This window comes from Strongylocentrotus purpuratus, unplaced genomic scaffold, assembly GCF_000002235.5.
Source record: "Strongylocentrotus purpuratus isolate Spur 01 unplaced genomic scaffold, Spur_5.0 spur5_scaffold_19, whole genome shotgun sequence".
In the NCBI taxonomy this organism is placed as follows: domain Eukaryota; kingdom Metazoa; phylum Echinodermata; class Echinoidea; order Camarodonta; family Strongylocentrotidae; genus Strongylocentrotus; species Strongylocentrotus purpuratus.
In genome coordinates this window covers 17,148,475-17,158,803 of record NW_022145604.1, presented here as the reverse complement: position 1 = coordinate 17,158,803, position 10,329 = coordinate 17,148,475, and positions in this window count along the sequence as shown.

Sequence of the window (10,329 nt, the reverse complement as noted above, 5' to 3'; positions counted from 1 at the left end):
ATTGTAAAACGATATCACATTCAAGTACGAATGCATGTGCATACAGGTAAAAGCGACTCGTGATAAGATTATTCAATGACCCCGTGCTTGTCTTTCCTCCAGTAGTTTTCATCATTAATCATCTCAAATAATTACATGTTTCATTTATTTTCTGTGTGATTAATGTAATATTTTTTTATAATGGTAAAAGAAAAGATTAAGGTGAGATTTCTTATTAGATCATCTGTGTTAAGATGCCATGTTTACAATTAACGGATTGCTTGTAGTAGTGTCTTCATATTCAAAATATAACCTGTCAAACATTAAAGATAAACTTGAGTTCTGGTAAAAAAGAGAAAATGAATTCTCACAGAATCTAACGAAACTCACACTGAATGTTCAAGATTACAAATAAATGTCATGTGCCAAACAATTTTGGAAGAAAATGTATACTGGCTGAGTAATGAGCATAGAAAGATAAGGAAATCAGGGTAGTACTAGCCCCGACACCATGTGTATTGTCCCATATACATCTTTCTGTGTAAGTGATTGTTACTTTACCAAGACTCTGCCAAATTTATGATGGTTTTGATGACTCCAGAACCTTGCATTACACACCATTACTTACATGCTATATGATCAACTTTTCTGATCCATTCCACACCTTTTCTTTCACAATGCAATCGCATTACCAGAACTCAAGTTTATCTTTAACATTTAAACAAATATTGAAGCTAAATGTGTTTGTAGCCATACCCATATTGGTGTCACGTGCTTTTAACTGTTTTTATTTACATCTAGATAAGTCACTATGTCATTATTTTGATGATTCCGAAATCATTCGACACTTTATTCTCATCAACGTCATAATAAACATTCCCAGTAACTTCAATAGAGAGAGTTACTTTTAAGATGCAATCGATTTAACTTCTGTACTCAACCTCCTTTTTGAGAACCTATCGTAGTTTCTGACGACTTCATCTTCTAGAGACGTCAACGGATAATGGGTGATCACGTAAGTCATCACTAACAAGCAAATTACCGCCATCAAAGCGACTATCCTTTGTTCCAAGGGAATACGCTCATTACCAAGACGTATTAAGGATGAATTGTCTAAAGCGTCAATGAATTTGTTATTCTCTGTAAGTGTGCGTTTGTGTGTATGTCTCTCTCTCTCTCTCTCTTTCTCTCTCTCTCTAACTTTCTATCTGATTTGCTCACCCCTCCCCCCCCCCAGGTTTTTCTTTTTTCTTTGTGCTTTTTTCCATTATATTTCTTTCATCTTTATATCTCTTCTTATTTCTCCCTTTATTTTCTATCTCCCTTATCTCTGTATACAACTTTCGCATCACTCTCTTATTCAACTGTTCATTCTCCTCTTGTCTTTTGTGTGTTAATTCTGTTTCATTTTCTTTCAGTTATACCGTACAATGAATTCGTAAAAATACACTTTCTATAAAATATTCATTATTTTTATAAATATAAACTTGACAATGTTGTCTAAGGTATCATTTCTATTTGTGTTTTATGAATTTATTTATTTTGTAAATCACACATTTCGTCATCCATTCTTCACAACGCTTATTCCATCCTATCTGAAGTTCAAAAATTATCAATTAACAAAAACGATTGAAACTTTGTACTAGAGAAATAGAACATTAAAACGAGAACCATATTTTGCATTGATGATTTACATATTTAATGGGAAAAATCATTTAAAGGTACTATGTCCCATTTGCAGGCCAAAAAAAATGAAAAAGTTAAATTCCAACTGCATTTGAAAGATAATACTAATTTAGAACTTCACTAAAAAAGGTGGGGCTTGAAAATGTCTTCAAGTGGGAAAATAACGACTATTAGTTGTCAAATCGACTTTAGGGCTATAGAGCCCAAAAGTAATAGTCTTGATTTTCAGACAATTGTACCGAATGGTCATACGTTTTATGCTGCGCAAAGATTCAATCAGTTTAATCTTGGCCATCACAAGAAGTGGGTTATTGATGTAGACAAATGCTCATGTAACCTTTACAACTCTTTTCATGTATGTTATTACCAAAGAAGAAAAAAAGCCAGTCAGTCACTCAATAGTGTCTGACAGTGAAGTATAGCAAGTAAACGGGTTTCCTTGCATAATTTGAATATGAGGACACTGCTAACGTTTAAATTTCACAGATAGGACGTACATGACATATTCATAATTCCTGCAAAGTTCTACAGAATTTGAGATGGCTGCAAAAGGGACATAGTACCTTTAATAGCTATGACAAAAAGAAGTCAGATTTATTATTTTGATCGTTGATATCAACCACGAACATTAAAAAAACAGTATAGACATTTAGATTGTAATGAATGATAATCACTATCAAATAAACATAAACATCGAAGCAATACATTTTATCGCAGAAATCTTACACGTATCAAAATGAGAACTTGGTTTGGATACAATCTTATGGTCTCAACGGAGCAGGGAGAGATAATGTCACTACAGGCAAAAAGTGGGGCGATGGGAAGAGGTAATCTTTAATCAAATTCTCATCCAACAAGCCGTTTCAGGCAAGAGTTAGCCGTCACACATCTTCAGCCACTGCAAATATTCCTTGGTTACATATCTTTCATCTTGTATTAAGGTTCAGTTTGGCAATGTTGTAAGTTGAATCATGACGGGCGATAGACGGTGATGGGAAGTGCTTCCTCGCCGTAAGATTGCAAAATACCCTTGGGAAATGCAATATTGCCTGGTGCCGAGTATCACCCAGCATTCAAACAGCTCAGGTGTTTCATTAAGTCAGAAAATCCATCCCGGATTGAATTGGACGTGTCCTGAATTTCATAACAAGGTTTTTGAGATTTCCTCGGTGACGATGGAGTTAAAACAAGATGCTGCCTCTTTGAGGGATTGTGACAACAAGCAAAGAATTAACGACGGGAAATTTACAAAAACCTAACCCAAGTCTTGTTTAATTTCTTGCATATTGTCCCTTTTGTTCTTTCACTGGCAGGAACCTTTGCTCTGTGCCTTTTATGATGGGTTGCTAAATGGAGCTAGATGACCTTTAACGTTTATATATCTTCTTGAATTTTAAAGTGAAAAGGACCGGTAATTTATCTTACATGCTTACTGCTCGGGTATTCAGACGATGTTGACAGATGAAAATGTTAAGAGTGCTTGTCTATAGAGCGAGGCAATGTTGACATTTTCTTCAGAATGGATCATTGCCTTCTCTCTCTCTCTCTCTCTCTATCTCTCTCTCTCTCTCTCTCTCTCTTTACCCCTCACTCTATTTAATCCGACTCTGTGTGCCTCTGTCGCCATTTCCTGTCATGTGTATGCCTCTTTCTTGTTATCCTTCTACCTATTCCTCTCTTCCTTTCCATATAAATGACATGAATGTACAGTATGTATCATGTGTGTGTGTGTGTGTGTGTGTGTGTGTGTGTGAGAGAGAGAGTATGTGGAATATATGTGCGTGTTTTTTGTGTGTGTTTAGTGTGCGTGTGCGTGTGTAAGTGTGTGTATGTATACACTCGCGCACGCGCAGACACTAAAACATATATTTTGTATCTGTATTTCTACACTAGCCTTTCTATATCTGTATTTTATTTGATTTATATGTTTTGCCTACGAGAAAAAACTCCTAGGTAAATGTCACGGCCAAAACCAATAAACATGCAGACATGACAATACACCTGAAAGAAGAGTTCACTCATTCGTTTGTCTCCTTCACGATTCTAAGTCATGTTTGACATTTACAACATGATGTTGATATGTTTTTCTTCCGATCTTCGTTAGGCAAACATTGTTATAAACGCAAGGATGCTGCTAAAACCTTTTTTCAATCATATGGGAATGTTAAATATCAAAGTGTCAATTGACTTTTCTTTTCGGAATTTATGACATCGCTTGAACAGGAAGGAGACAAGGCTTGATCTGAAGGTTACATTGTAGTTATTTTGGTTAGTCTCTCTCTCTCTCTTTCTCATTCTTTCTTTCTGATTCGTTTGTAATAAAACAAATCGAGCGGAAGAACAAATTTAGCATCAAAATGTGGGATACCCCCCTCCCCCCGAGAAAAACAGTGGTTTCATAGTTGTGTCTTAATAAATTATTTTCCAATCGATGCCTTTGTTGATACCTTTTTTAAATGTTGTAAATACGCTTATTCACCTTTGGCCCCAGAAATTTGCTTCCAAAAATATGTTCCGTTCTTAATAACTTCTAAATTTTCATGACAACAATGTAATTTTAGATTAGCTCGTTGCCTACTTTCGATGTTGGTAATAAAACCCTGAACCTCGATTCTGAGAGCAGTGCATTGCTGAAGATATACAAAAATTCCATCATTCATTTCGCCAATCCCTGAGGCTTTCATCATGATTTAATTCCGCTGTGGTCTCGGTTTATGCAATGTTTACTTTAATCAATGTTCATGGGGATATTCTTTATTAAAACCACTTCACGAATGTATGATGAGCTTGTGGCTATTTGTAAAAGGTTGCGTGGAATGGAAACCACAGAGGTTCATAAAATTCATCAACTTTGCCAGTATCTCATCAAAAAGCGAGGGCTTGAACCAATTGCAAGTTAAATAAATTGATTTAGCAATAACTCTAGGTGACCAGGCGTTCTAAAAAAATAACGATGATTGGATTTGTTTAAATATCAGTATCGCCATTGCAATGAAAATGCATTTTTTTATGAAAATTAAATGTCTTCAAAATGGTCATTTGACATGTAAGATTGTGACCTAAGTCAGTAAAAACAAATGTAAAAAGAAATCCATGTACAGTTAAACGTTCACAACAAAAAATGCACATACAACTGGAATATCTGTAATTTAATTTGGAATTACAGTTAAAATTCCATATATTACAGGTCTTTAATACGGAAGAGTTATATCCCTATTTCAAATCAATTTTGTACGTAAGTAATGTATGTTTACCCCTACTCTTCACCCCTCCCCCCCCCCTCCCACACACACACACACACTTGAAAATTACTCTTGATCTGCCACTGACCTCATAAATAATTAGAGGGTGGTTACTTCGAAACACGTCACATTTAGATATGAATGTAGTGAATGCTTGCATGCTTATTGCGAATGCATGGGTGGGTATGCGGTGTTAGAATAGCATTCAGATCACATTAGAAAATATGTATGACGTAAGCTCATGTCTATACATATTAATCAACGTGTGACAATAGAACGCAGTAAATCAAGAATGGTGTTCCGATATTCATGATGAAACCGTCGCATTTCAGATTAATCTCACATGGAATATATTTCGTTTTATGCCAACAGAATATGGCAATATGCTCGTCTCTTCGTAGCATGGGCCAGGAGTAAAGAGAATTATGATCCGAAATTAAATTTTAAATAAAACGTGTGTTTTTGAATACGTCAGAGACCTTTTCGTCGAAATGCAAAAGACCCTTAAAAATGATACTGAGAAAGGTTGCTCACCGATTTAATGCTGAACCGCTCAATCTTCTATCGACGCTAGACTTAGAAAACAGACCTAAATCTAGTCAGTATATCAAGGACAATATAAATATTTCTATTTTTCCTACATTTAATTTGTTCTATTACTGATTTAACATACGGTTGTTCTGGGATGTATACAGCTGATTCCATATGGTTATAATGCTTTTGTTTACCAAGCATAGTTTTAAAAATATAACATGTGCGATAACAAAGCTGAAACAATTTTACTTTCAAGAACTATTATGTAAGGCCATATCAGCATATTACTGTATTGCCTCGTACATCTCTTTGTTTTCTCTATATATTGTTCGCCTTTTAAGACATTTAGACACTGCACAATAAATGTTAAGCCTGTGAAATATCCAAGGTATAACATTTTCGTCATTGTTATCTTTTGTTTTCTATTTACTACGGACCATACTTGGTTAGTAATTCCCCTGAACGCAACATTTACACGATAACTACTTAAGGATATTTGTTTTACACCATTACGTTGTGCTAATTTATACTTATCATATGATATCAAACAGAGTAAACATAAGTAGACTTCTACTTACAATACCCTAAGATTAGCAATTACGTGGTACAATAACTACAGGACATTCTCCTAAGCCCTCACCGCGTTTTACTACTTACTTTATTTATTTATACATGTATAAGATGGTAAGTTCACATAAAGAGATGAAATCAAAAGTGCTCGTGAAGTTCCTCTTGTGTGAACTCCACATGATGTGGTGAACTCTAAAGCTTCCTTCAACACTGCTTACCGTCTGAACTCTGTTCCTTTAAGAATAAATTCTGTATGTATTCAAACGTACACATATCCAGTTTTTTGATACTCCAATATGCATATCACTTACATACAAACACTCGCACTTACACGCAAACACATACACACGCACATACGCACACACCTAGGGAGTTTGACGAGTGAACAAATCATTTAAATACCTGTTTTAAGAAGAAAACAATGAGCAGCTACATCATAAGTACGAGTTTAAAGACTAGCACATTTTAATTTTGTAGTATCCTCGTATTATATCGAAGGACATTCACGGGGAAGATCACTTTGCCTTAACAACAGATCCTACCAAGAAAAAGGAGAATAAATGAAATGTTATTGAAGAGAAAAACCTCGAAAGGGAAGTCAGATTCTTCGAATTTGTCCAAAATATATCGAACGCAGGGGTAATGTATACGAGTGTATTACGTCACTCGTTCGACACCACAGAACATTTTGTTGTATTTCAGTAATAAAAGCCTTTCCATTTAATTTTTTTTTTAACATTGTAGATATTAAATTTACGTTTTAATCTTTTGACCGAAAAAAACATTGTAACAAAATGTTGAAGAAGGAATACTCTTTCTCAATGTCTTAAATATATAATTTTTACTATTCCTCTAATACTGTAATACTGCCAGTACTATTTAAATACAATTCCTTCAACACAAGATAAGTGATTTGATGCGTATCAAAATAATTACGACCAAAATAAAACAATAACGAACGTGTGGAAATCAAACGTATACAAACATAATGAACTAGAAGACAAATTTGGGAAAGAAATAAAAAAAAATTAAAAAAACGCGCGCTTTGAGCATTTCATTTTTAAGTGAGTTTGGCACCTTATAAATCATTTATATTATTATATTAGGACGACAAGAAATCTACATTTTTAAACAGAGAAAAGTGGAAATCATGGTATGGCCTTCAAATAATGTAAACAATTGTTAAAACAGCAAAATAAATGAAATCAGTACATGACCAACGACTGTGTAATAAAAAAAAATAACCATCAGACATTTACAGTATAGAGATATTATTATAAAACCTACACCATCAAACCGATTTCCAAACCAACCCAAGTAATGTTTTTATGGTAATTTCTTCTAGGTAATGGAGCAATTGTAAGAGAAGCATATACATGTGGTATCCCGAATCGGAGGTATAGCTTTCTCTGACGCACTTGTAAATGAGTTCCAATCCTTGCGTATCGTTGAACGTGAATATTGCCGATTCGACTTTCAAACTCAATTCTTTCGTTTTCTTTTCTTTTTTCATTTGTGGGAGGGGGTTGTGGAGTAGGCGTTATTCATTGTTTGGGCGTTTATACCTATTACTCATCCCCAATGAAGCAAGCCAAGTGGTAATGACTTTGGACGATAATCTACTTAGATTTACTTAACAATGTGTTATCTGCATTTGTTTTGTTTCGTTATGAATATCAATAGTTCGTCTATTTAAAGTAGAAATGGCTGGTTACCTATCATTCAGAACGAATTGTAGTTACCACTATTACAAAACAACAACAATAATATTAACATCCCTTTATGATCGATAAACAAAAATTGGTGTACTATATACTCCTTAAATGTCAAGCTATGAAAAAAAATCTTTTCCAGGGTATCAAAAAATGGAACAATGAAGAGTGAAGTATTTATAGAAGCATCTGAGTCAAGGACTTTCAGCCCTTTGTTGTTGCTCGATAACAGCTTCCCATACTGGATGAGAATTGGAGTATACTGGTACTCTAAATGGCTTTAAACGATGTTTGATAATTTATTATCACGAAATCAAGTAATGCTGCCAATTGTATTGTTTTGGCTATAGTGGTGTAGTTTAATTAATTGTATTTGCACTCAGACTCTGTATTAATATATATATGTATATATTTATTTATTTCTCACTCTGCCTGTCTGTCTCTCTCTCTCTCTCTCTCTCTCTTTCTATTTATCTACGTATATATCTATTATATACCTATATATATATATCTCTATCGCTCTCTTTTCTCTCTGAATTTTTCTTTTCTTTTCATTTCGCTAAACAAACTCTCTTCTTCTCTCTTCTCTCAATCCTGTCTGTCATTTTATTTAAATTTTAGCGCTACCCCCCCCCCCCTCTCACCCCTTCTCTTTCTCTCTTTCTCTCTTTCCTTCACTGTCTCTGTCTCTCTCTCATTTATTTTCTCTTTATGTACTCCCCTCTCACATTGTCGTTTTCTTGTTTCATGTTATTCCTGAATGCAACATTCTAATTATTTCTCTTTTCCTAGAAGTGTTTTGAACACAATTCCAGAATGCGTTAAATATTAAAGGACATGGTGTTTGATTACCTGCGCGTGATCACGAGCACGTTATAAAAACAGTACTTGGGATCAGTGTCGAGGGTAGGAGACACGGGGATACTACTTTGCACCCCCTTTGGTGAAAGCTGAAAGAAAGAGAAATAATGCAAAAGGAAGAAAACAACATTTAAAAAAGATACCATCACATCTCATGTACAATTTGCCACTAATTCTATGGCCATGTTAAATTTTATTTTCCCGCCCATTAAAGATAAAGACCAGTTATGGTCATGCGATTGCATTTTGAAAGAAACGGTTGTGAAATCGATCAGAAAATGTTGATCATCTAGCATAGATGTACTGCAAGGTTCTGGAATCATCAAAATGATAAGAAATTTGGCCCAGTCTTCATAAAGTTACAAGCACTGTACACAGAAAGATGTACATGGGACTACGCACACATGCACGACACGTGCGTTTTTATCTCTCATATCCCAATAGATAAAATAATTTACCAAATATATCAATTAGTAAGCGGTTTCCCGGCAAAATTTGTATCATCATGTATTATTCAAAGCATATTCTTTCACATAATTGGTAATCAGAGCTTCCATTTCATTTTTTGAAATGGGGCGTTTCCAATACTGGTCTCTACCTTTAAGGCTGTCACCCATAACGCCATTATCCCCTGGATGGCTAAGCCTCCACTACGCCACTGTTTGGAATGGTAGTGTGTGTATCGAAGCGCGCCAAACGATGCAGATAAATTCAATCTGACCACGTGGTTCACGTTTGGCGTCAAGGCGAGTGAGGTATACAAAAACAACCAACTGAAAATTATAACACACATCAAGCTTTGATTACCATCTTCCAAAAACCAGAATTCGATTTGCCTACAATAGCCTACTTTTCAGTTCCTAAATACTGAAACTCTCTCAACCCCGAAGTAAGAAGATATTTAAAGATAAAGTTGAGTTCTGGTCATGCGATTGAATTGTGAAAGAAACGGTGTGGAATCGATCAGGAAAGTTTATATTGTAGCATATAAGTATTGGTGTATATTGCAAGGTTCTGGAATCATCAAACTGATAATAAAGTTGGCCCCTTTTGGGTAACAGTAACAAGAGTTGTACACAAAAAGATCTAAATGGGACTACACAAACATGTGGCATAAAAATGTGGTCCTCATTTTTAAGCTGTTACATGTCATTTTTAGACTATGAAGGCATTTGAAGAGCCATACTTTTTAGGGAACATTTTATCTCTGACGTTCTTCCACACTTTCATAATAACAATGAAAATGCTCACAAAATATTTTGTACCCCTCCCCAGAACTCAACCTTCTCTTTAAGTGTATTTGGATTGTAAAGAAAACTAATGATGTTTCTTTTGAAAGCATATTACAATTTGTAACACTCAGCTAAAAGCTTCAACTCATTTATATGAAAATGCATTGGATACCGATTTTTGAGTTTGAGTTTGAGTTTGAGTTTATTAACAACAAAAATAATAACAAGTAAAACATGATGTATCAAGCATGATTACATAAAATATAACAATATAACACAAGATCGATAACATAACACATGAAAAATATAAATATTGTTTTACAAAGTATGTCTTATATAAATGGAATAAAATATTATGTGTACACTTTTGTTGTTAAAGGGGGTACCAGAAGTTAGCACAAGTGCTAGTCGAGTCTGGTTCCCTGTCTTTGGCAATAATTTTAAAACTATTTTTTTTAAATATTTTTTTACTATACTACATTATATACATGTAACATAAACTATATAAGTAAA